The sequence below is a fragment of the Lytechinus pictus genome, chromosome 8, assembly GCF_037042905.1.
Source record: "Lytechinus pictus isolate F3 Inbred chromosome 8, Lp3.0, whole genome shotgun sequence".
Classification (NCBI taxonomy): Eukaryota; Metazoa; Echinodermata; class Echinoidea; order Temnopleuroida; family Toxopneustidae; genus Lytechinus; species Lytechinus pictus.
Window position 1 is genome coordinate 14,145,264 of NC_087252.1, and position 5,981 is coordinate 14,151,244.

Below are 5,981 nucleotides of genomic sequence, written 5' to 3' on the forward strand. Positions count from 1 at the left end.
GGAGAAAAAAAACAAGATTTTATAAATATTGTAAAGACTTTCAGGAATAAAATGTAGATTGAAAGAAAAACGATTCTGGAAGTTCTTTTCATTTCTTGACTGTCATTTTGTCTTAGTTCGGATCCTTCATTTTCTTTTTGAGAATATATATACAGAGTGATTTCAAGTCCATTGTTGGCCTTGGTGTTGGTGTTGGAATTTGGATTGATTGTCTTAGCTCCAAAACTTATTCAGAGTTTGTAAAACTGAACCAGATCACATTATTGACATCTCAACAACTAGTGAGTGACTTTTCGGGATCATCTTCATTTTATGTTTGGTGTTATACTCACCAATAGGTGAACACTGAACTTGAAATCACCCACTGTATACTCGGGAAACAGTGTCCAAGATTATTTATTGAATGATTTCCAGGTCAAAGTTCATCTCAAATTTCATTCCCCTCATATTTTATCCGTTTTGTGTGGCAGAGATGGTCCATATAATTATGTGTGTTATAGTACTTATTGCCGTTATGAGGTTGCAAGGATGACAATGGCTATTGTGTTGTTGGTGGTGGTGGTGATGATGATGATGATGATGATGATGATGAAGATGATGATGATGATGATGATGAAGATGATGATGATGATGTTGGGGATGGTTCTGGGGATCAAATTAACACTTACTAGTATGGGAGAGTTAAATTTCCTTTTGTTTTGAGGGATGTGACACACAAAAAACACTATTTTGGAGAGACTCCTCTCCCTCATCCCCCCCCCCCCCCTTGTGGAAATTTAGAAATCCAAAAATTTTCTGATTTTATTTATTTTGTTACAAAAACTTCTTACTATATATATATTTTTTTTTTTTTGGGGGGGTGGGTTTGAACAAGTTGAAATTCAATCATCTTTTTTGTATTGTGTTTTACTTTGTTAGTGTGTTTCTATTAGTTGGGGTCCCTTTTTGCAAAAATGATTATTCACCTGTCCGATTCCCACCCAGGGATTCCCACTTTCATTTTAGCAATAAATTGTGAAATCGAATAACGCCCTCTACGATTATTGAAAACATTGTATTTTTTGCGATTTGATCTCCATTACGTGTGGGGGGCATGGGCGGAAATCCCAGGGGGGGACGTGTCCCCCCTACCCAAAATAGTAGGGGGACACAATATCAAATGTCCCCCCTACTATTTTCGGTATTTTATGATGGAAAGAAAGAAATTGAAATAAACCATGTATTTATGACGAGATGACCTTACTTATTGGGTGATAACTTTTTTTTTTTTTTTTTTTTACTTGTCAAATATATTTTGGTCGAAATGACCCCGTACATTTTTGGTGATAACCTTTTTTTTTTTTTTTTTTGCTCGTCAAATTTTCCAGCCCTGGTCCCCCTACCTTTGGAGACAGATTTCCGCCCTTGATGGGGGGGGGGTATTTTGGTGATAAATAGGCGGATCCAATGGCGAATCCCCCCCCCCCCCCGCATGGTCAGCGGTGGAAAACAACAAAAAATAAAATGGAGAAAAGAGAAAGAAAAGGAAAAATAAAAGAAAGGAGAGGTGAAAAGGAGGAAGAAGAAGAAACAGAATAATAAAAAGTGCATTAACCGAGGGGAGTGGAAATTAGAAAGAGGGCAATTCCATAAAATGTTAAACTCTTTTGTACGTCCAACCCCCAATTTTCTCAAGTCTTACTTCACTTCATAAACTGGCCAAATCATGGTCATTTGAAAACATTACAGACTGTCAAAAGAACAAGAAATCAGAGACAGAAAATTTCATAAGGGTTCCCACATGTAGGGGGTCGGACGTATAAGTAACTGCCTAAAACATCTTTTCATTCATATTATCAAATTAAAAAGGCGCTCGCTTTTTATGTTCACATTGTCCGTTCAAGGAGATGCCTAACCTTTAAACGAGGCCGCCATGGCGGCATCATTGTCAAGCCTAATCGCTCACGATGGCGGTCTCCTCCATTCCTCTTAATTATCATTTTCTTAAACGAAAAATGCATTTTGTTGATATTCATATCAATTTCTTATCTTACGACCACTGTATTATTCTTTTGTTATTTACTTATCACTTTTTGTATGTGATGTTGTATAATCATCTCTGATGTGAAACAGAAATAAAATCAATCGATCAAAAGTAGATGACATAAGCATGTAAAGGGCTTAAAATATCTCGTTTTACTAAATAATTTTCATAGCTGTCAATCGGTGTTCATGGTTGGGGATGGGGTGAGTGACACAATGTTGCTCTATGTGAGTTTTTTTGGGGGGAGGGGGCGTGTCAGTGGCGTAATGAGTAAGGATAAAATAGGGGGCTAACATCTGACATGGCATACAGGGCAACATTTCTTATCAGGGGTATTCCGGCTGGCTCAAAATACTTTTATCTAGATAAATGGAGTAAAATTCCAAATTAAAATGATAAAATTCCATCATAATCTGAAAAAAAAATAGTAAGGTTATTAAATGTTTAAATTTATCGATATATTGTGAACACGCCGTCATTAGATGGGCTGATGATGTCACATTCCCACTTTCCTTTCGTTTAAATGAAATTATAATTGTTTCTTTTTTCATACAAGTGTGAATATGTCTCCTTTGTAATGAAATAAGTTGCATCATTATTATTATCATAATTATCAATATTATTATTACTATTACAATTATTATCATTATTATTTTCATTGTTATCATTATTATTATTATTATCATCATCATTTATTTATTTATTTTTGTTTGGGGGGAGGGTCCATACCCCACATGTGTATGCCAGCGAGCGGGGAGGGCGACGTTCTTATGACTGAATTCAAGTTTATAAGCATGTGCTAGCTATCATAGTGCGAAACACGCGAGCCTGAAAATTTATTGACCGGAAAATAAAACATTTAGAGGACTCTTGTCAGTTTTCACTGTTAGTATACACTCTTTTATTTAAAGAGTTCTCATTTCATTTGTATTTTCTCCCCCTAAACCGTAAACCTGGAAGACTCAAAACAATGAAGTGACATTAAAAAAAGGTGGTAAAATAAACGGAACACGCGCATTGCGCTTGGTTACGGGGATCGAGAGTAAATAATAATAATGAAAAAACATGTCATGTATACGGAAACAGGGGACTCGATCCATTTTTTCAGATTGGGGGGGGGGGGGGTGGACAAAATCATGAATCCACATTAGGCGCTCGATCACACAAAATAAATAAACTCTCACACAGTCATACAGTCCTTAAACTGATTTTTTGTTCCGGGTCAGAATCTAACAATACAAAGTTCAGATCGTGCATGATTCGCGCTCATATCAATAAGGTGAGCCCCTTTTGTTCTTCAGTTTATTCGACGCTTGTTCCGTTTTCATAAAGTCGGAATATTTCACCTCGCACTTTGCGCTGTCCTCATTTGATTGTACAGATATGTATCATTTTCGCGACTTCCTGGAAACACTCCTTTTAAAAAGTCCCCTTTTCAGATCAGTACATAAAAAAATCACATCAGTCGCTTCCCGCTGGCATTAATCGTTTGGTTAGAGCACGATCTTGTTCGTGAAAAGAGATTCTTTAACAATGTTCCACTGTCAGGTCTTAAAATAAATAAATATACAAACTCGAGCTTCGCGCTTGCATCGTTTAGTTAGTTATTATGAGATACCACTTATTGTATAGAATAAAAGGAAATGCACTTCAACTTTAGTCATTCTTTTTCTATCCCCGAAATAGAAACAGCCGTGAAGCAACTCGCCATCAAACCAGAAATTTAACTCTTCGATGGGGGGGGGGGGGGGATTGATGACTATATATTCAGGATAATCAATACAGATAAATAGGGTCGAGCTAAGAAGTAAACCAAAAAAAAGTCGACTTATCTCGATCACTAGAAAAAAAAGTCGGAATTGAAATAAACGAAATGAAATGAAAAGTTATGATATGCCCCGATCGCCGGCCTCTTCGGGGATGGACACACCAGAACTTTTGCATAGCGTTGTCACAATTCCGAGACAATAATTCATTATGAGGATTCCCTCTGGCTCCGGCCGAAAAGGGAATTCCTGTTGTTTGAACGAAATAAAAATACAGGTTTGCTCTCTCTTGGTCCAAAGGTCGCAGTAGTATTCCATCGAAAAAGGAAGAGATATTTACCCAGACACGATCAGTCACAATGACAACAAAAGTAACTTTTGAAGTTTTGTAGAGATAATCGATAATTTAGATTTGTTTAGTGTCTACATATGATGACGTCATTAGTGATTCACAATTTTCTGGCTTTTCGGATACGTCATATCCGCGAATGGCGTTAGATGAGCTCTACCGTACCTTTATGTCGAGGAAATCCGAGGAGCTATAATTTCCGTTTTGTCGATAAGAACTACTGATTTGAAAGCAGTGGAGACGCTTACCTGGACGTAGTGACTGGTATTTTCAAAGGATTATTGAACTGGAAAGAAAAATCGAGTCTGAAGTCATTTATTCTGGTAAGAAAAATTATGTTTAAGGATGTGTGCTTGCTTGTTTTCGGTTTCGAGGGAGTGTTCGGACATGAACAAGCACACCAGCCCGCCGTATATGGGTGTTTGTCCGTGTCCTCCCCGCTGGAGGAGGTCTCTGCATGCAGCCGCTCAAGCTCGAGCTGGGGCCGTGTTTTGAATTCTATTTCTATGACGATCATCTTCTTTCTTGTAACTTTTTAGATGGTCCCAGCAAGATAACAGCTCGCTAATATCGGCGTTAAATTTATTTAACTGTTTAAAAAAGGACGTCCCATGCATATTTTTTTTAATCTCAGCTCTGAAAGAGTCTGATTAAGTACCGTAGTCTCTAATGTTAGACAAGGTCAAGCCTGAACTAGTTAAGTTGACCAGATTTCACAAAATGAAATATGGGACAATCGACATCAACAAAGAAGGCTACACAGTCACAGTGTTAGACTTGTGAAAAAATCTAAAGAATTGGAAGGGAGGGTAAACAAAAGAATGAAGGAGAGAAAGAAAAGACGAAAGAGAAGAGATGAATTGAGAAGAAAGAAAAAAAAAAAGAAGGGGAAAATGAAGGAAAGATAAAAAATAAAGGAAAGTTAGATTGAAAGGATGAAAGAGAGAAAAGAGGTTTGATTATGTCATTCTTTGAAATGAATATAGTAGACAGACAGAAAGAAAAAGAAAGGAAGGGAAGATTAATAAATGTGTGAAAGACAAAATAAAGGAGAGAAAGGAAAAAAAGTAAAAAAAGAAAGGAGGAGGAAAGAAAGAATGAAGGAAAGAAAAATGTTTCCTTCATTCTTTGAAAGAAAGAAAGAAGAAAAACAGGAAGGGAGGGAGAAAGGAAGGAAGGGAAAGAATTAGAAGGAAAAAATATAATAAAGAATGAAAGAAAGGAGGAAAGAATGAAGGGAGGAGAGAATGAAATAAGAAAATAATGGAAGGAGAGAAAGAACGAAAAGAAAATGGAGAGGAAGGGAGAAAGAAGCAAAGAAAAGTTTAAGGAAAGAAAGCATGAAGGAAATAGAGGAAAATTTAATAAAGAAGGAAAGTATTAAAAAAGAGAAAGAAGGAAAGAAAGAAAAATGAACAAAGAGAGAGAGAAAGGTTCCAAATCAGTAATCTGAGAATCCATAATATAATTATAAAAATTTCCTGCCGATTTTGTGATTATTTTGGTGGAAAAACTGTTAATCATGTGAGATTGTTTGCACCATTGACAATCTGCTCCGATCCTACATGTAGCTAGTAAAAAGTATGTATGTATAAACCTGCCATGCACGTTCAGGCAGGAGGCCAGTTCGTTTGCAATGTATTGGGTTAGCAAGAAAATCACCGCAGAACTTGCAAAAGTTTACAGTTATCGATTTTGTTGTCTCTGCTTCGTCATCTGTTGGTTATTTGATGAAAATTCATCACTTTGAAATGTATTAGACCTAACTACATTTTGTTCAATATTCTGAAATACGGGACAAATAGGCGTCCCGGGGAGGGTTTGTCGGGACGCGGGGACAAAG